The sequence below is a fragment of the Cariama cristata genome, unplaced genomic scaffold (genome assembly GCF_000690535.1).
Source record: "Cariama cristata isolate BGI_N322 unplaced genomic scaffold, ASM69053v1 scaffold16933, whole genome shotgun sequence".
Classification (NCBI taxonomy): domain Eukaryota; kingdom Metazoa; phylum Chordata; class Aves; order Cariamiformes; family Cariamidae; genus Cariama; species Cariama cristata.
Genome location: NW_009610302.1, coordinates 9,511 through 31,052, shown reverse-complemented (window position 1 = coordinate 31,052; position 21,542 = coordinate 9,511). Strand labels below are relative to the sequence as shown.

General features: G+C 37.7%; 1 long non-coding RNA gene across 1 annotated transcript; it reads right to left on the bottom strand.

The window, feature by feature from the left end:
• Positions 1-806: 806 nt before the first annotated feature.
• Positions 807-19,965, bottom strand: LOC104159835. The gene is made up of 3 exons (XR_696433.1): positions 19,785-19,965; positions 9,336-9,474; positions 807-978 (listed from the first exon to the last, which is right to left on the bottom strand). It is a non-coding gene; the product is annotated as an uncharacterized LOC104159835 (long non-coding RNA).
• Between the last annotated feature and the right edge of the window lie 1,577 nt (positions 19,966-21,542).

Sequence of the window (21,542 nt, the reverse complement as noted above, 5' to 3'; positions counted from 1 at the left end):
AGGTCATGCATTACAGGTCTGTACTATACAGTCCATAACAACTTGCTTTATTACAGTAACAAATGCACTACCAGAAAAAGAGTCCTCTGCAGTAACTAGTTACTGCCTTTATAGGAAGCACCAGGAATGCAGAAAATGACATTCAGTCTCAATCTCACTTATACTTTTGAGAAACAAGTCTCATCCATTATGTTCTCTCTTGCTTTCTGCTTCTGCTGTTCTCAAAAGCTCTAGAATTGCAATTGTCAAATACACTTTTATTGGAAAAAATTCACTCAAGTTTACTTAAAGAAGTTAATGTATCTTAAAATTTTAGAAAAACTTACACTTAATATTATTGTTCTTGATTTGATTCTCAACTCAGAGACATGTTTTTTAAACTGGTCTGGTTTTATGTTACATAATTACAATTAATACTTCCCTATAATTTAATTTTTTTAAGCTAGATTGTCTGCAATTAGCATAGCAGTAGACTCAGTTTGTGGAAGTTAGCACACGCATCGTTCTCGATGGGAGCTGGCACAGCAAGAACAGAGAACATGCCAGCTCTAATGAAATAGATCCAAGCTGTCCTCTCTGCTCCATTTTAATTTTCTCCTTTACATAAAAATTGATTCTGAAAATAGCAAAGTCCATACAAAAAATATAAATAAAATATTTACCAGTTGTGTCAGACATTAGATTCTTCTCTAATATATTGAGTAAAATATTTCCCAGGAGTTTCTAAACTGAACTAATTATTACGCAATAGCTTTCTTGTAAGTACTTGATTTTTACGATTAATTTTCATAACTAATAAATGAACACCAATACATACCTGCAATTTCTTCTATGGAGTTAGCTCTCATGTCCAAAAGAACTGTGCCATTCAAGATACAGCTTCTCAGCTCAAACAAGCTATGAAGTGACAGTGTGGCAACATATGGTTTGCTCCACCTCTCTCCACCATCTTCTACATCTTCTTCAAACTTCAACCACCTGTACAAACAGTCAATTTTATAACTCCATTATGCATAAGAAATTAAAAATAAATTACTTCCATTGATATTGAAAGATCACTGTTAAACATGTCTTTGGATTTCACTATTCTTTCTTTGTATGAAATATGAGAAACTTCCCTTGCCTGCTTCTTCCCATATAATGCTGTATTATACCATTTTTGAAGATAAATTCTGATCACAGAGATGAAAAGACAAGCATATTAAGTAATTATCATTGTACTTTACAAAAAATTTGAGTAATTCTTTGACATACAGTGATATTTCTATGACAGAACAACAAGTAGTACAAAAAGGATAGAGGAGAAGAATTTGTGGTAGAGAAAAAGAAAACCTATATGTAATCAGAACACAGGAGAGAACTTTCTCCCTTTAGTCTTCACTTTGGACTAAACACAACAGAGAAGAGACATTTTTCATTTAAAGTAAATACACTGACATACACTTCACAGAATCTGCATCCATGATCTTTTCACAAAAGCCACTGTTAGGAACGTCGTTAGTTTAAGTTGTTGGTTACTTAACTCCAAAATTTAGGCTATTTTTCATTTAAAAGTTTAGTCAGTTAAAATGAAAAACTTCATAGGCACATACATGCACACACAAGTAGTGTGTAAACACTTGTGAACAGTCTTTCAAGCCCCAAAATAAAGGCCTTGCTTAGGCAAAACAATCACATGAATGACATGAAATAGCACTTTAGAATCCAGTAACAACATGATATGTCACTATTTGAGTCTCCTTTGCCTGTTCTCAGGTTCAGTGTAAATCTGGAGAGACTTCAGTAAAGTTAAAGGATAGCTGAAACTGGCATGAGAGGATTAAGTCTTTTGTTACTAGCCAGCTGGATGAACTTTCTTGTGTGACTTTTTAATTGTTTACTGATAAAAATTACACTAAAAATGTTAAAAGAATATTAAACAAACAAAAAAACAGAAAAGTCTGTTGACATATGCAAAAGTGTTCTAAATTAAAGTTATTAAGTCTTTCAAGCATACACAGACATTGCTGCATGGAGCCTTGGCACGGTTTGAACAGCTGCAGCGCCAGCACAAGCCTCCATCACTTGACTCAACAGCACTCAGCTATTTCATATGGACCAGGCAGCAGGGAAGTCAAGCAATGCCTCACACCTTGACAGCACCTTCACACTTATTTCCAGACAGCAGGGAAGCACAGAGCTTTAACACCTCTAAAGCTGAGCAATTTCCAGTTTTACCAAGCCTCGCAGCCCAACAGCTGTCCTCTTCTGTTCCTGGCCCACCTGCCTAGCTCTACTCCTACTTCTAAAATATGCCTGTGTACCCATATTTTAGATACTTTCCTCCTTTCAGTCCCTGTGTAGTAGATTTTCCTCTTCTGATGCCATCCTGCAAGCAGCCACCACTTCAGTGACCCACTCATCACCAGCGTACCTGCTCCCTTCCTGATGCATTCCATTTCTTCTAACTGAACAGCTGCCTCCTAATCACTCTCCCATTATTTACATACAAAATCTGTCCCCAACTCCTCAGCTTCTCCAGCGTCCTCAGTCTCATGTGTCTAGCCCTCTCCTACTCTTTGTATTTTAACATTTTTCCTTCCATTTCCTCTGTGCTGTCCTGTTTCCATATCTCATCTTTGCCCATGAGACTTCCTTCCTCTCCATCAGTCTTCTGTTCTCCACTCCCTTCATTGCAATCTCTCTTTTCTTCCCAACCTAGCCAGGATATCTCCTTTACCTTTTGACTCTTCCAGAGAAGCAGCAAGAAGGACATAGCACACACAAAAATTTCCCTCCACAAAGCTGAATCATTAAATTGATTTTTCCATATGCAAATGAGATTTTCCAAATAGATTTTCAAAACAATGTCCAAACGGACATCAAACACAAATTAATACACCTTACCCCCACCCAAATCAAAGCCATAGTTTGAAAGGGATGAGCTACAACAATTCAGGAAACTTACCAAGAAGCACGTGAGAAGGAAAAAAAGTTCTTCATTTTTTTCATTTTGCAGTTGCACTTGAACTCCATAAGAAGAGGCCACTCCTAGCTTACTCGTGGTGCTCATGTTTCCAAGCTAAAAATATGCTAGACCTATTTGTGGCCATAACATCACAAACATGGTGCATTAATTGTCCTGCTTAAACTATTGCCTCCTAAGACTGCAAAATATCTACATTTTTATCTTCTGATACATCTGGTTTTGTGCATGTTTCCAGTCTCTTTAGGAGTTTTATAAGATTACAATCTTTGCACTCGAGTATTCCCAATTATTTCTGATGTATCATCATCTTGTTTCATGCGGATTTGAAAAAAGATTAAAAATCATGCTACGATACCCTAAAAACAATGACTCAAGCATAGATTCTTACAGAATATCATCAGAAACCTCATAGTGTCATTACCTTCTGTTCATGTAAACAGACTTCAACATTGCTTATCTGATTATACTGCTGCAGTCTGTCCTTCATATTAGCTATTTTGAACACACTGACCAATTCTAAACAGATTTTAAATGAGTGATAAAAAACAAATATGTTCTTAAAAGTTTCATAAAGACAGATGACTGGACAGAGGCAGGCTCATAACCAGAGCTTGTAGCTTACTAGTGACGTACGGACAAGAAAAGTCTAAATCATGAAAATGGCTTTAATTAGAGTTTATGGTGTCAATCACACATCAAAGCTTACATACAACATCAAAACCCAGAGGAAACTATTGCTACTGCTCAAACAATCATGCCTGCCATTGTGATCATCTCCATCTGAGTTTCAAACAAATCGAATAGTGTAATTCTATGGGTTGCATCCAATTCCCTACTGTTACTAAAACTTTTTTAACATATTTTTATATGTTGTTACTTAATAAGGCAACAGGCTAGTATGTAAACATAAATCATACCCAGCTGAGAGAATTCTACATTTGGAATAAAATTCTGTTTTGATTTTAATAAGCATCACATGAGTTTACTCATCAATGGAAAATCATGTTTATCACCTTTTATCTTTTCAGAAATATTCCTCTGTTACGTCAGATAAATCTTATTTAACATATCAAATGAGAAGCAGCAGCAGAAAACATAAACCAAACCAATCTCTACTCTTACGCATAGCTGTACAGTTCTAAGTGTTCAAGTGGTTTTAAAAATCATAATACCATTTAACAACCCTCTGAATTCATGTACAAGATTCAAGGATAAAAATGGCTTCGAAATCCAAATTCAGGCACAGATCCCACGTTTGCCAATTTTCTACTCTTTGTAGTTTCTCAAAGGAAAAAAAAATAACATATTTACTTTTGTAGTTTAACCTCTTAAATTGGTACAGTTGATAAATAAAATACTTTCTTAATTTCCCAGAAACCACCACCAACCCTATTTGTATATTGAGCTCATATGTCACAAGTATCCCATGTGCTTGGAATATATTTGGAGCTGTCTTAGCTGTGCCTGATCACATAGGAGAGCTGCTTCATTCATACGATTTTCTTCTACTGGTAAAGACTAGCACAGGTATATCAATCATACAGTTTAGTTCCTCTGATAGCATACTTCCTGGAACAAAACATGTCAACAAGAGTTTCAGCAAGGCATGTTACTATAGGAAAAATATTACTGAAATATGTGTGTGTGTGTACATACATACATACATATGCTACATCTTCTGAAGTAATCTCCACCAATTTTTCAAGAGTCAATGAAAGACTGTGCACACTTCACTGTAGACTCAGTTACATTTTAGTGCACAATGTGAAGTGAGTTGAACATGATTTTATAGTCTGTTACGTCTGCAACAGAGAGCTGGAGTATGTACTCACCCACAACCTGCTCAAGAGTCAATGTTATTAATGTAATCTTACAACCTGCATAAATTTCCACATAAGCTTTTGCCTGCCTACACTGATTAGAAAATGAACCAAAGTAAACAAGCAAGTCAGAAACTAAGCAGAAGTGACAAACCTAAGGCTTGTGGGTGACCAGTTTCTTTGGAAGAAAGTTTTCATCCAGCAGAGATGCATTTTCACTTCATATTAGTAATTCTTCCCTAGTACATCCATTTTTAGTCACTATTAACAATTTACTTTCTAAACTATGGACAGAGATTTATTTTCATAACTGTGCTGTTCCATTAAAATTCAAGCCTAAACACTTTCTGTTGGTTCCAAAGTATCTTTCTATTTTCCTCCCTACTACATATACTTTTCTGTTCCAGAAATGTAGTGATATTCTCCTGAAATTTTCATTTTATATTAGCAGATGAGTCCCAACAGTTTGGGGAAAACTTGCTACAAATCAGGCACTACCTTCCAGCCATGACCACTAGAGGCTATCAGGATAGATGAACACAAATTACTTTCCTAAGAGCTGTAATTTGCAACTATACCACTGTGTGTATAAAATAAGCCCAACTGTTATGCCTCAGTGTGTTTCTCCACAAACTTACTGGAAACATTTTTTTCAGAATAGAAACCATACATCATGCATTTGCTACACAATTGTACAGCTGGGCCACATACAAAAATTATCATAAGACTGTCTATTAATTTTAAAAGGTATGTGTTTCTTCTGGCCTGAAATCAAGTAGCGGGGGAAAAATTAATTCATTTTATTACTATAACAACATAACTAAGTTATTCCATTCTGCTTGCTAACTAATTCCATGGATGGGACAGCCTAAATCAGATCCTGGAATGGAATAGGCTTTAACAGCAGTGCACTTTCTTGCTCCTACTAATTAATCTGCAGGAATGCTTTTGCTCATGAGAAATGTTATGGAGAACGGCAAATGTTGCAGTCTCCTAACTGCTGACTAGGAACAGGGGCGGGGAGGAGACTTACTCTTCCAAACAAATGAAATAGGAATAGAGGAGATTTACCCAAAGAACACCAAACTTCAGTCAAATCTTATCCATGGCTCCCTTTGATATGTTACTCTTTCGATCAACCAAGAACAAAACATGTCAAATAGTTTTACGCTGTTTGCTCAAGGTATTTTTAAAAAATTTTAAGGCTGAACTGTGCAAGCACTTTCAATCAAACTGGAAATACAAACATACAGATTTACTGCATCAGAGTCAACCCAACCCTTCAGCCCATGCACAGCTTGGTGAAATGAATACCAAAACACTTAGTGCCATTACTCTCATCAAGCACAGTTAATGACCAAGCCTTCCTCTGTCTTGTTTGCATTTAAATTTATCTACCTGGAACTATGTCCAAAGCCAGACAATAATATTTACAAATACTTCCAGTGGCATTTTCCACACAGATGGAAAACATATAATAAGGCTGGAATAGCAACAAACTCAAAGTGTATCCTCTCCATACTACGCTTTTAATCAAATCAATATTTCTGAAGTCCTGACTCAACCACCGGTATCAAAAGCAATCCATTGTATTAGTTTGTAAGTATACAATCTTGCATATTAAACAGCATCTAATTTCTACTACTCTACTCAAAGTCATCTTACTCTGTGTATGATATCCTTATCTATTTCTAGAGTAACAATCCTTCCTAATTTCTTATCATGAGCAAGTTTCATTACTATAATCCTATTTTTTGTCATTCAATAATAAAGCTATTTACTAAGACTAATTCTTCAGAAGTTAGTTTTCACTACCTTCCACATTAACAGTTGAACCTTTCAGCATGACCTGCTGCACCTCTTCAATTAGTACCTTACTCACGAATACAATTTTTACACTAGAGCAGAGTTTAAGTAATAAATTCCCACTGCTGTATCATATTAAATGCTTTACTAAAAAAAAAAACACTAGTTCCACTGTTTTTTCTGTCAGAAAAACAATAATCAATTATCTGATTAAATAGCTTTATTAAATTTTTCTGACATGATACACCATTGTACTGCATTTTATCCAATTTTCCACTTAGCTTCAAGTCTACAATTATTCTTTCCTTCAAATATTGTTCTAAGCCTTGCATAACTCTGAAATCTATCAGGCCTCTGTTCGTTTTGACCATTTTTACCCTTTCTTTAATAATGTTGCTGTTTGCTATACAAAAACCCACCCGACAGATTCACAGAAAGACGAGATTTACCATACGCATGAAACACATGTTCTCTCAGCTTTCTAGGATGGAAATTATTGCACCCTCTTATTTGCACAGATAAAGCACTTTGACTCTTGCCTTCATTTTTAATTTGGCCATTTCACTGCCATCTCCTCGTGTTCTAACAGCCACCCAACCCATGTCAAACGCTGTCTGAAATTTTTGGATCTAAACTGAAAAAGATCATTTATCTTGACCAGTTCTTTCTGCATGGCAGCCCCACTCTTTCTTTGTTTTCATCTAACTTCTAAAGCTAGAGAAATTTTTACTATTCGCTATTATACTTCACTCTTGTATTCTCCAGCTCCAAAAATACAGTTGTATTGGCTGTTTTTTTCTGCCCTTTTTCAACAATCTAATCTTGTTTCTGTTAAACATTTTTGATTCTTTAGTTCCCAAATGACAATTGGAAAGGTTATACATACAGAGAGATCAATCTAAATAGAAATTTCTTTATTTCACCTATTCCTTTCAAATTCTATCTTGATTAACTATTTATGTTAATAAAAATTGTTATAATTTTTCAAAAACACAGTTCTTTGATGATTTTCAAAGGGACTGTTTTTAGTTGAACTAAAGAAGCTGCTATTTCCCTGCTTAAAAACAACATAAGCCACAGTAATTTTTATTTTTAACCACAATAGAAGCTTATACCCTTCCTAGAAGAGGTTCTATATATTCCTAATCAGTATAAGAACACTGCAGATGATTAATTTGATTAGATTTTCTCTCTCTGAATATTAATAAGTTTATTTAGGAACACTATCACATTCATTTTGCAGCACAATCCCCATATGAGAATTTTCTACATGTAAAGATCTATATTTAGCATCTATCTATGCCTCCTATGGACAGATAAGGGAAGGGAAGGTCACAGAAAACTCTGTGGCCCTCTGGAAAAGCAGGAATTCAGAGTAAAATTAAAGGGAAAGCTAACAGCCATATTCATGCCAAACAGCTCACATTCGCCGCACCTCGAATACTGTGTCCAGTTTTGGGCCCCTCACTACAAGAAGGACATTGAGCTGCTGGAGCATGTTCAGAGAAGGGCAACAAAGCTGGTGAAGAGCCTGGAGAAAAAGCCTTACGAGGAGCGGCTGAGGGAGCTGGGGTTGTTTAGCCTGGAGAAGAGGAGGCTGAGGGGACACCTGATCGCCCTCTACAACGACCTGAAAGGAGGTCGTAGTGAGGTGGGGGTTAGGCTCTTCTCCCCGGTAATTAGTGACAGGACAAGAGGAAACGGTCTCAAGTTGCGCCAGGGGAGGTTCAGGCTCGACATTAGAAAGAACTTCGTCACTGTTAGAGTTGTTAGGCATTGGAACAGGCTCCCCAGGGAGGTGGTGGAGTCACCATCCCTGGAAGTATTCAAAAAACTAAACCATCAAGACATGGTTTAGTGGACCTGGTGGCATCAGGTATACGGTTGGACTTGATGATCTTTGAGGTCTCTTCCAACCATTATGATTCTATGATTCTATATCTAGCTCCCCACAAAATCCTTTCAGAAATTCCAGAATTTTTATCCTACCGACACCAAAGATGTGGTCCACAGACTTCCGTGCACCACTGAGGAACACTGTCAACAAATACTGGCAGGGGAAGAGAGAATTAAGGTTTTAAGAAGAAAAATTAAGCAAGGATTGCTGGGAAATGTAAAGTCTTAATGAAACCAAACAAGTCATCTCCTGTATAGTTGCTCAAGGAAACAAACATGCAAAAAAATCAAAAGTTCTGTTCCAATATTAATTTTTTTCAGCAGAAATGCCATCTAACCAATCTTTTCACACTAATTTTGCAGAAACAAAATAATCCAACATTGAACAGTTAAAGTCTAAAAAACAACTGTTGATTCATACTTAGATTATGTAAAAGTTGTATTGCTTCAAAAGTGATCTCATTCCTTGCTTTTATCTTTTTATGATGGTAATTTTATCAGTTTCTTGAGGATTCAAACAGAATATAAAGTCTGAAAGTTTCTTAAAATGATGAGCTAATATACAAATAAAACCAGTTATTTTTAATTCATGTATATATTTACTTTCTTTTTTTTCCCTTGATATTCATTCTGACCTATATTTCATAAATCCAGATGAAAACATTTGGCTCTGGGAAGCGACAAATGCTGTTGAGTACTAGCAGTCTAAGGATTAAAATTATGGTTTTATTTAAGCTTTAGATCTGAAATCTGTTCCTGAGCTTGGCACAGCTTTGAAATTATTCCTCAATACACCAGGACCCAGTAACTACAGATAATTTTTAGAAACTCATGAAAACACTCACCTTGCTGTCTCCCTCCACTCTGCGTCCTCTCCTTCACGCCAACAAATTTCATCAAGCTCAGTAAAGAGATCATGAGGAATGTGCTCCTCATCATCATCTTCTGTTCCAAGAATAAACTGCACCCTTTGTGACGGGGTATCTGGGTAAAAACAAAAAAATCAAGTCCAGAACACCATTTTTTTTGCCCTGAGCAAGCAAATACCTAAAATTTCATGAGATTATCCAGACTCTTTCATCCACATCACTTACTGTCACATAGAAAACATTATTATAGTTATGCTATAAGAACATTTACACACAAACACCTTCAGATTGAGACCTCTTTATTTACTGTAGTTTTCTAGTCTACTAATTAAACAAACTCATTTAAAGATAGAATGTGATGTACAAAGTAGTGACTACTGGAAGCTGGAATAGTATCTCACAGAAAAAAAGGCAGCACAGATAGAGTTGACAAAAGTCTTTTACTCCAGTGTTACAAAAACTACTTTGCCACATCATAAGTCTAAATCTGCAGATCTACATCAGCTCACAAAGCTGTTATACTAAATGTGCATTCTTTGTTTTACCTAGCAGGAGAAAGAAACCAAAAGAAATCTGTCTAATGTCCACATACAACTGGGAACTTCAAAAAGAATACATCACTATCTACACCTACCATCCCCTGCCCCTTTATAAACTGCTTCTACGTGGTTAGTTTGTTCCAGATGAAAGATTTGTTCATCTGTCCCAACTTCCCAATTTTATTTTTCCTGTCTCTGTCTTCCCTTTACATTCCTATTACCAGTTATTTGTCTTCATAACCTTTCAGTGCAGATCACCAAATACATTTTGGAGACATACTACTCTTTTTTCACATCACTCACAAAATTTCCAGAACTCACAGAGCACCTTAATGTGCATGTATATTCTGTGTTCATGGCTCAAATGTTGTAAGTCTTAAATAAACATAAATAATTAAAATCTTATTTGCTTATTTATTTAGATGCAAATCTCAAACAAACAAACTCTGGATGAAACCCAGTCTCTCGAAAAATACATAGTTATTTTTTCTGCTAATGTACTTTAGATTTCTGAGGAACCAAAAGTCCTTTGTTGGAGATGATAGGGGCCAGGCTGACAGTCAACTGAAAAATTGATTATCCAGCAGAACAGCTCAGCAATACCTTGAATATTGTCTAAATGAAGTTTTGTTCTACAACCGTATTTGTAAGACAAGCTACAGCATTTTCCATCTAGCAGTGAAGAGCATCACTACATAGGATCCTCAAGCTCTGAACTTTGCAAAAACTGAGATGATAGCACTCATTGAACATAAGTTAAAGAGCAAATACAGCACTGATCGAAAATAATTAAATGGGCCACTGATACATGAGATTAAATTCAGCAGCAAAGATACCTTTTATAGTAGCAGTAGTAAACTTGCTACAGCAATGAAACACAAACAATACGTGACAGTTTTCACCTGAGGTCTACTTGCTAAAACATTATAAAGACACAGTACGGTCAAAACTACTTACTCCTTCACAAAGCAAGGAAACGAATCCCAGGAAGAAACACAGGAGAGGAGGGAGAGAGAGATGGGCTCAAGTACTACTAAGCTCTAGAGAATGGAACTGCAAGGGGACAGCTAAAGGGACAGAAATTACTTTTGGTGAATCATTAAAGAACAGCAACAACCTCCTCCGCTTTACCCTGTCTTTTATTACTCTTGTCTCTCACTGTTCAGTCCTCTTTTTTCTTTAAGATCACTTCAACTTCTAGACCCCCTTCCAGCCTCTCTACCTATTTTTAAAAAATTCTTTATGTTCCTCATACCCATGTCTTGGTACGTTCTAGAGAAGGATAAAGTGAATACATCGAGATTTCATCTGGGACTAGAAAGTACCTTCTGGTCAAGATGTGTGCAATTTGTTAAGACTACTTCCCAGAAGGACTAAAATCAGTGAGATACGAACTTGCAAAGGACGAGTGCATACAACTAGTGACAGAACACGGGAAACAAGCTACTTTGGTAGAGAGCTGGACTGCAGTACGAATCTGAGGATACGCATTGCCAGGAACATTCTGTACTCTTGATAAAATCAACACTAGAACTGATTTACAGCAACAGCTACTGTTAAGTAATAAACAAGTAGTGCTGTACAGCGAGTTGCAGTTTTATGACAGTTATGATACACAAATGCATGCTTTCAGCATGGGAAGAAGAGCAGAGGATCAGAAATTTCTTGAAGTCAGGTGAGTAGTAACAAGGAAACACCTTACTGCTGTGATTTGCTCTTACCAGATGTTCTGTGTAACATACAGCTACTTGACTGACAACAGTGAAGAATCTATATAAATGACAAAATATGCACTAAATTCTATTCTTCCTTGTTAACACACCAGTAAAACTAGCTGCTAGATTCTGGCTATCTTTCTTTGCTCCTGTGATTTGTCTTGGTGTCCAAAACCCTCAAGCCACAGCTTGATTTTCAAACACCAAGCTGGAAACTGAAAAAAATGGTTATTGCTTACTTTATCGTACAATAATTTTATTTCAAGGCCAAGGTCCTAAGAGAATTAAACAACAGGGAAACAATAACATTTTTTTTAAAAAAAATTCAGATCTGTTGGTTCTACTTATAAAACTGAGTTAACAGGATTACTCATGTGAGCAATGCCAGATGGATCTGGCTCTTATTCATAAGAGTAATAAACACCAAATATGTCATTAATGTGTTATATGGAAAATGAGTAATATGTGATTCAAAACCAGTATGAAAGAATACTTCAGTTGCTGACTGTCAAACTGTGATAACTTAGTCCTCAGTGTAGAAGCATAGTATTTGCAAACTAGGATACTCAATGTTTTCTGAAGTCTAGGAAAACAGAAATTGGCTTGAATATGTCTATCCCTACTTCAAGTAGTACAGCCTGCACAAAAAAAAAAATCCTTCATATTATCATTGCTATTTCTAAAAAGTAATGAAAGCAACCTAGATAAAGCTAAAAAAATTAAATGAATGGGACTAATCTATTACATTAGTATTTCCATCACTGCAGTTGTTTTATATCACAGCACAGAGATATTAGAAACAACACAAATTTAAAGTTCCACAATAAGCAGCTGATGATTCTCCCAAGTAAATGGCTCATCACCGGCTCAGGAAATCCTCCAGGACCAGCTGGGACTGGGCAGAAAGTCTGGTACAGGACAGGAGCAGGAGTTCCACCAGCAACCACCAATGCTTGGCTAACAAGCTGTCTCAGGAAAGTTGAAGCAGCTTTTTGTTTCCTGTGGCTCCACCAGCCCATGGGAGGCTCTTGCCAGACTCTGTGTTATGCCGGGCTTGTGCTCACATCATCTGTGCAGCACTCACACAGACATCCAAAATACCTCTGATGCCTCAAATTCACTGGATGCATGCAAAACCTGAGTATTCCGGGTTTCAAAATCTGCGTAACTCCACTGCACTGTTAAAAGGGTAAAAATTAAAACCTAGTGGCTAAGCTATTGTCAAAAGCACAAAGTCACATTGGGATTCAGTGCTGCAGAAAGGAAGCGACCCTGCAGCAACCTGACATACTGTTCACTACTACGACTGTTTGTAAAGTCATTAACATCCCTAAAACAAAAGCAAGATATGGGCATATACACATGCCAAAACAGCAGAACTGAAAGCCAGAACTGCTAATAATGTAATTCCCAGAGGCCAACACAAAGAGCTGCTCCCTGGAACAGGGCTGAGCGCAGGTAGGGGGGAACAGTGGCCTACATCACCAGCCCACCTTGCAAAACATGGGTAGGAAAGAACCATAACTGGCATTTCCCCCATTTAAAACATCTCCAAGTGCAACCACAATTCTGGGTTAGGAGTGCTTCCTCTTGCCTAAGGGAACAAGGTGAAATCAAGCCTTGGGCTGGGGTAAGAAAGCAGGATCGTTCTCAGCCCCTCCACAGAAATTCAGCCCAGCAAACACTTGCTCCACTGCACCATTTAGTGACCCGCATCTCCCACTGACTGCATGCCAGGATTTCTGCTGAGACAAACCACCCTGCCATCAGGCAGAACTCCACACTATCTGCCCAAGCCATACCACAAGGAGAAACACAGCCTTGGGTACGTATAAAATGTATCCAAATTTTATCCTCTGCTCTTGATAAAGTCTAGAAAGGGTATGTAAATTTATTTCTGGTAAAACTATTAGCTCAATTGTCAGAATAGGTTTCTGTATTTCTAAGCCTGTTAAGCACCTGCATTTAAGGGTAGTATTAGTAGACTAATACTTCTTATTGGGGTCAATAGATGTAGGGGTGAAAAATTACTTTTTCTACATTAGAAAACATGCAAAACTAAAATAAAATTTACAATACAGAAGTTCACATAAGACAGTAAACATCATAGACAAGATTTAATCCATGCCTCATGCTCTTGTACATTCATATTAAAGTAATATTAAATACACAAACTTTTTTTTTTTGATTGCTAACTGCACAGGATGAGCTGCAGACAGGGAGTGAACTGGTGTAACACAGTCGACATCTGTAACAACTCCTTTCAAATGAAGGGGAAATGGTGTGAAAAATTCACAGGTTCACAGAAAAGAAAAGATCATTTCACACACAGATAAACATGCATCTCCCTCCTGCTTGTGTTCACCAAGGAAGTGGTGGATGGGGGCTCTCCCCCCATCTCTTTCCTGTGCAGACTGGACTTTTCCCTTCAGCTCAGCCATCAGTAAAGGCAAGGATCATAAATTACTTTTTTTTAAATTAGAAAACATGCTGAAAATTAAAATAAAATTTACATTATTAAAGTCTACATAAAATAGTAAACAGCCATACAGCACACATCTGAGAATCTCTTCACAGACCTTAGAAACCATGCATTAGGTTGGGAGAAAGTATTTCCTTGCTTGCTGCTCTGGCACTTTATCCCTGTACATATAATCTTGTTTTCAGGAAGCTCCCTCTGCATTTTCTTCACATGAATTGTTTCCACCACCTCAGGGCTACGACTAATAATCTCATCTGTTGGATCTGACAATATGGACAATTCCCAAGCTTCCATTCTCTTCTTTTTGCTACACACTTAAAACTGCAGTTATGATACATTATTTTAATCCAGATTTGCTGCAATCTGTTCCACAGCTGCCTAGAGATTCAAATTTCCAAGTTCATCCTTCAGCAGACAAAGCCTATAGTTAAGGGCAGGAGAATTCTCTTAACAGCCGTACTCTTTACAAATAATTACATTTGCTCATTAATACCCCTTCCAGGTTTGAGGTTAGCTACCAAATATAGTCAGAGGAGTCCTTTCATTATACTTTCTTCAAGCCCCTCTAGTAACCAAGAGAAGTCCCCGTTCACAATTCACTTTTTTCGCTTGCATTACCTTCAAAGAGTCTTTCCTGAACCGTGCGTACAGTCCTCTGTTAGGCTCACCTCCAAGGCTGCTCAACTTCCCTTGCCACATCCAACATCCTGAATTACAAATTTAAGCCTCTTTAAAACTAGAGATTATTAAAGTCAGATTTCTTAAAAGAACAAACCAAACCTTGCACAAGTCCTAACAGTGTCTAGTCCTAGAAGACACCACAGGAGGTTGAAATCAAACCCCAGTCCTCACAGCTGTGATCACTTCACCCTCATAAAACCTGTCCTTAAAGACACACTGCTGAGAGCTAAAGCCTTCCTATTCCACCCCATTTTAGAACACAAATAGCTAACTCGTGCAAGTACAACAGAGCTGTTTCACTGGTTACAGGCAAAAAAACAGATATCAAAAAAATACTGAAAATTGCCACTAAAATCCATGTGCATACCAAGCAAGTGCAACCCTACCAGCCAAAGGGAAATCTGCTGCAGACTTTCAGTGCCACCCCAACCCACAGCACTGATGGAGCAGTCCTGGATGGCTTGTGGTCCTGCAGCCCACCAGGACTGGCACCCATTGCCCTCCCAGCAAACCACACCAAGGACCTGCTCTAGGCTAGAAACAGCTTTTTTCCAAACTAGTTTTAATTTGCATCAATTCCCTAATTTAATTCACAGAGCAGCCACAATACTTGTCACGCAAGGAAAGCTGTGGAGGAGGGGAGCTTAAAGCGAGCATGAAACCGGAGCCTTAATTACAACAGCAGCATTTCAGCTGGGAACCGTAAACCTCTTCAATAAAGCAAATAGCATTACTGCATTTTTTAATAGAGTGGATAATTTCACTGGATTTTTCCTTTTCTTCCAAAAAATTATGAGGCAAGATGCTGGAAACCTAGATCTTGGAATCACTTAGCTTACAATTTTTACTACCCAAAAAAGCCTCTCAATGATCAAGCCATGTAATTTGCAAATCATGCAATTCAAAGGCACATCATTATGGCAAAATGGAAACATCTTGCACAACCTCATCTCACCAAGAGGCAACAAACAGACAGAGAATCAGGTGTGGCGAAAACAAAAATAAAACTTGAGTAACTGATCTGTGCCCCCAAATGACAGGAGTCCTTTTTATTCCACTAACATAGAATCATAGAATCATTTGGGCTGGAAGGGACCTTTAGAGGTCATCTAGTCCAACCCCCCTGCGGTGAGCAGGGACTTCTTCAACTAGATAAGGTTGCTCAGAGCCCCATCCAGCCTGACCTTGAATGCCTCCAGGGATGGGGATTCCACCACCTCTCTGGGCAACCTGTTCCAGTGCTTCACTACCCTCATTGTAAAAAATTTTTTCCTTATGTCTAGTCTAAATCTACCCTCTTTTAGTTTAAAACCATTACCCCTTGTTCTCTCACAGCAGACCCTGCTAAAAGGTCTATCCCCATCTCTCATATAGGCCCCCTTCAGGTATTGGAAGGCCACAATGAGGTCACCTTGAAGCCTCCTCTTCTCCAGGCTGAACCCCAACTCTCTCAGCCTGTTCTCATAGGAGAGGTGCTCCAGCACTCGGATCATTTTCATTGCCCTCCTCTGGACCTTCTCCAACAGGTCCATGTCTTTCCTGTGCTGAGGGCTCCAGAGCTGGATGCAATACTCCAGGTGAGGTCTCACCAGAGCGGAATAGAGGGGCAAAATTACCTCCCTTGACCTGCTGGCCACACTTCTCTTGATGCAGCCCAGGATGCAGTTGGCAAACATATTCTACATATTATTTGTCTACAAACTCTGAATCTGCATGCTGAGAACACTCGGGTTGTTTTTGAAAAATGACAGTAGGAGATTAAAAAAAAGAACCAACCTTATGAGCTGCCATCAGTATGTTCTAAAAAAATCTATTCTCTGCAGAAACTTTCCCTCAGACAGTAGCTGGTACAGCCTTCCCAGCCAGGAATCAAAGGGATTACCAGGAAGCTTCCAGCCATGGGCATTACACTGAATATAGGTGTTTTCTAGCCATGTTGATACAAAGAAAACTGTTTAAGAAATTGTTTTTCACTGGATAGGAACTAGGTGGCAACTGTCCACTCTGCGTGAGGCCTGCACAGCCCCACGGCACTATGTGCACTGCACAGCTCCCTGAAGCAGTGGTAGCAGAGCAAGATCTGCACCTAATGGTACTTCACAGATGAAGTTATAAATTATACAGTTATAAATTATGACAAAAAACAATGCTTCATCCCATGCTTGGTTAACTGAGCAGTCTGGAGCACTTCATGACTGAGTATTTCAGGCCTTTAGTTGTTCCAGCATCTCTATTATTCAGTTGTTGCATCTTTGGGTTTCATTATACCTCCTTTCATACTTCACTGCTTCAAAACACGGCTAATTTATTCCCTTGTATCATACAAATCCCAGTGTATTTCTTTGACTTACTTCAAAGCATGGTTTTCTATCAGCTGGTCTCACAGTGCTTATTCTATCTTTCTTCTTGCACCTGCTCATTGAAATGTTTTTTTCTTTCCCCTCCTCCCTCCCAGTTCCCAAGAAAACAGCCTCCTACTATTCAGCAGAAATGTGTTAAAGGGTGTGTATAAAGAAAAGGAGCTAAGCATTTCTGCATGTTCAAATAAATCAGAATGATTCATAAATTAAGGGACTATTTTGGATCTGCTCTCCCAGGTAGCACAGTCCCTCATATTGATTTATGCATCAAGAGTAGGAAGTGCATTTGTCTTCCTTGCAACTTCCTTCAGCCTCTGGGTAATGTTATAACCTTGTGGTCATGCGGAATGAGAGCTAAGAAGTGTTATTGAGGTTTACTGGATTCAGATTTAGTGTGGGAAATATCTGTTACTCCCTGTGTAAATAAAGCATAGAAAAACTATGTTTATATTCTCTCTAAAGGTAATGCTTCTCCCCAGGCAGCACAACCACCTGTCTGAAACTCCTGTGAGGAAAATCCATAGTAAAAGCAAGGATGTGGATATAGAGTACAATTAATCCCTATATAATTTTTTCTGCCTGCTCTGACTGTGCTTAACCTCTCTATCATTGCGTAATTTTCAGATCTGCCTTCATAAGGCAAATCTCTTTCACTGTTGTCTATGGGATGCCACATTTCTGCCTGGATGGACAGATGTCAAAGCTCAAAGTCTGGTTCTCTGGCCAAACTTCCAGAAGTCAGATAGCCAAGGGGAAAAATCCTCAAATTTTACTACTTAGATACTATTTCAGAGAGGAAAAATTGGATATTTTCAGATTTTTCTGAATGTTTAGTAGTTCTGTCTTTGGCTCCTTTGAATGGTTATCACCCAAGCATTTTTAAGAGTATCTTCAGCATTCTGGATCCAGAGAAGATTTGCATGTTTCTGGCCTATATCTTGTCTCTCCTGGGCTTTATAAAATTAGTAATTTATGTGAGATGACCTACACACCCTTTAATGGGTAGTTATAATACCTTTACAAGTGAAAGTGTGACTTACAAAAGTGCAGTCCTGCCCTTATTTCAAACAAGTACACCTGTAGACAAGTGCTTTGAACATCACCTTACAAATGCACTTCAAAATGATCTTTTTCATATTAGTGCTATTCCGCCCTTGAACATAGGCTGATTTTCACTTCACACAGGATTGTGTTGAACAGTGCATTTTATTGTATGCACAACTGCTAAAACTATTAAGGACAGATTCAGCCAGTTAATTTATTTTTTTCTTACTTTTGACACTAGGAAGGACACAAGCCTAGGTCTCCAGAAGTGGAAAGAACAGAGCCAAGTTCTCAGCCAAAATGTGTCACACACTGGCACTTAAAGAAAACCAGATGACTTAACAGAAGACAGTGCTTCATAGTTTAAGATATCTCACTTCTTGGCTAATGTAACTTTCAATTGTTTCTTTTTAATCTGACATTATATGCATATATGCATATTCTTTTTGAAATCTATTTTAATAATTTATGAACTTTGTTGTTTTCCAAGAAACCCATTTCAATACAGTATTGGGTCTTTGTACATTTGAAATACATTCCAGACAGAACCACCACAGCCAATTTTTTCTTCACTGTTCAGTCTTCAACACATAACTCATATCTACTATGTTTGAAAAAGTCTGGACTTTGTTTCATTCTCAGTATAATTCATTGTGAAAGATTTGAGTATTTCAAGCTCTTTACAATATAATTAACCATTAGCACTTATAATCTACTTGCTCCAAAGCTTTCTATGCAAATAATACAAACTTCAGATTAAAAGAAAGTCTTATAATTACACTTTTGTAACCTGAAGTTACATTGGCACATTTCGCTAAAGATTTTAAAACAATCTTCTGCTGCACACTGACAAATTGTTTTCTATACATCCTTCCATTATATTTTCAACATTTACTGTAGCTTTGGACATTTCAGCACATACACTTTTTATTTTTGAACAGCACATATTATTCTGATGTGTTCTGAGACAAAGCCTGACTGATTTATTCATTACTACCTTTTTCTGCTCTCTGTAATGTTTTTTAATCCAAAATTTTGAGAATTTTAGGAGTTTTGTGTCAGGTTCATTTATTGAAAGGTATTTTCTCCTGTTTGCTCTCAAGTCCTCAGTTAGCAGACTCATCTCACAACAGCACATCACAATGTCACGTAAGGAAAAAGTCAAACACAACCCAGATCACAGTTCGTATCTGATAAAACACGGCAGCTTCAGTAACATCATTACAAAACTAATTGTAAAGAACCACAACTATTCCATGTTATATTTTAGGGCCAAATACTCACAAAGCCTTCACTGAAGGCAGCTAGTGCCATAAAGCACTTAACCCCTCTCAGCAGTGGTGGCAGTCTACCTTTATGAGAACACCCATGGACAGTCTCCTACAGTAGTAGAATTACTGCGATTTCTCATGTATTGATGGCCACTGGCTGCTGCCCTTCATCAGAGGAACAAATCTTGGCTCTTCAGCAGAGACTGGAGAGGCTCTGGTGGGTTCTCCAAAGTCCAACTGCTAATCATGTCAAAGCCATAACAGGACAGTGTATGCATAATAATACTGATGTTTATTATTAAAAGATCTATGCAAAAATAAAATTTATCTTACCAAAAGGAGGAGACTCTCTCCCATCTTCTAATCCTGAATCTCGTTCTCTGTCTCTCTTTCTGTGTTTATGTCCACGGTGCCTATGGCGTCGGTGACTTTTTCTTCCACCCAGTGGCACATGAACTCCAATGAACAATGTTCGATGGCCTATAGGTAAAAAAAGCTACTTTTTAAAAAGGGGCTGTAGCAACATAACAACAATATTAATAACCATAATAGCATTAATGGTATAATAATTATTATAATTGTGTAACTGTATAATATTGATTATTTTAATGTTAATATTGTAACATTATTGATTACAATAACGATGATGTAGCGTCACAGATATAAAAGCCCTTGATATAGGACAAAATCCCAGTATTGAAGTACTTATGATGCAGAGCCAGATTTACTTTTTTTTTTCCTTCAAATTTGCATCTGTGTGTGTGAACTTTCATTAAAGCCAGACAGGTGTTCTGTAAAATGTCTTCCAAAACAGTAACATGAAGAGACACATGGATCTTTTTTGCATTGAACATTTGGTAAAGTTGCTGTTTGCTTCGTGTGTACAGGAACTTAGAAAACTCATCGCTATTTAAGAGCCAAACCTTGACAGAATTCTTGTGGGAAATTCACTGAAGGGAAAAGAGAAAAAAAAAAAAAAAAGACTGAAAAGAACAATAAAGCACTGTGGAAGATAGACTGCAAAATCCCTATACAACTTTATATGTTCACATCATAAATACATTGTTGGTAGGTTAGGCTGCTTTCATTTCTTCTATCTTATTTTTTAAAATACATAAGAAGGTACACGCTGCCATGCCTGCTTCCTATAAGCCTTTGAGCCTGAGGAATTTTATGTTGCTGATCAAGCCCAAAAGATTTAGCTCTCTTAGCTATGTGGGCTAACACGATCAGAGTACAGTAAAGCATTTAGAAGGGGGAGAGCCCAGGGAAAATGTGCAGAAAGTACCACAAAACAGAACAAATGGGAAAGGAATCATGACTCACTACAGGCAGGTCTCCTACATTTACTCAGCAGAAAGACACAGTCCAGATTACTCATCTCAAATAACATTTCTTTTCTCCTTGAAATGAGCATAACACCGCTAGTGGATAATTGCTGCTCTGCTGTAATCATTCAGCAGTGCCAATCATCTGAAAAAGGTCAAGAACATTAAGCTGAGGTAGCACGTGATCTCTAATCCCACGGAGACTTCAGCGGGGGCAGAAAACACAGCAAGGCAGCATTTGTCACAATACATCAAAGAAATTCAAGGCTGACAGGAATTCTCTGCAGAGGCAGGGCTAAAAAAGCTGGAGAAAAGGCTCTGGACACCACACTTCCTCAACTTTGATTCATGTAGAGGAGAGTAGAAAGCAGAGGTATCAGTTTCTGTGAGACTATTCTTGCAGAGTCCGGAGATTTTTCTGAAGCAAAGGCCAAGAGTTGAGAATTATTTATTTATTTATTTATTAGATACCTCTTTCTTCTTGCTTATTACATTTAACCCAAGAAATCATTTAAAGAGAACTGTTGCCTTTGGTGTATTTCAAGTGTATTGCAATCAGTGGTGCATGAAACAAGGAAAAATGTATTCCATAAAAAGAATTCATTAAAAAGATACTGAAGGGCAGCAGTAATGTAGTACTCAATACTTGCTTGTCCCCTTCCTAGGACAGAAAAAAACCAAAACATTTTGAAAGGACTGAGGTTACCCTTTCTAAGACTTTAATCATTTCCAGAGGTGCAAATAGATTGCTTTTTTAATTTAG